This window comes from Branchiostoma belcheri, unplaced genomic scaffold, assembly GCF_001625305.1.
Source record: "Branchiostoma belcheri isolate BF01 breed outbred unplaced genomic scaffold, Haploidv18h27 scaffold60, whole genome shotgun sequence".
NCBI classification, from domain to species: domain Eukaryota; kingdom Metazoa; phylum Chordata; class Leptocardii; order Amphioxiformes; family Branchiostomatidae; genus Branchiostoma; species Branchiostoma belcheri.
In genome coordinates this window covers 300519-301067 of record NW_017804243.1, presented here as the reverse complement: position 1 = coordinate 301067, position 549 = coordinate 300519, and positions in this window count along the sequence as shown.

Genomic DNA, 549 nt, shown 5'->3' with positions numbered 1-549 from the left:
AAAATAAAGGTCCATGCTGGTAGCCTCCTGATGCTTATAACATACAAATTTTGAAAAGATGCAGTTTGGAAGGAGCCTGCAAGGGGGATTTCCTTAATCTTTCAGAGGTTGAAGTTATAAAAATTCTGTATTTATCAGATCATCCAAAATGATATCACCTTAGACCCTGTATCTGTATAGGCCTAGCCGGTATAACCGCCCTTTGGTGTAACACACCAGCTTCTGTATCTGTATAGCCGGTATAACCGCCCTTCAGCGTAACGCACCAGCTTCTGTATCTGTATAGCCGGTATAACCGCCCTTTGGCATAACACACCAGCTTCTGTATCTGTATAGCCGGTATAACCGCCCTTTGGCGTAACACACCAGCTTGTCATATACATATACATACACACACACAAAAAAATAACATTAACACATGAAAATATGAGAAATATTGAAATTTTAGAAATATTTTATAAGTTTCCTTGTTCATAATATTATGTTCCCCAAGGATCTGTGTTTACTATGTTCATAAGATCACGACTTTCCAAATTTGACATGACCACT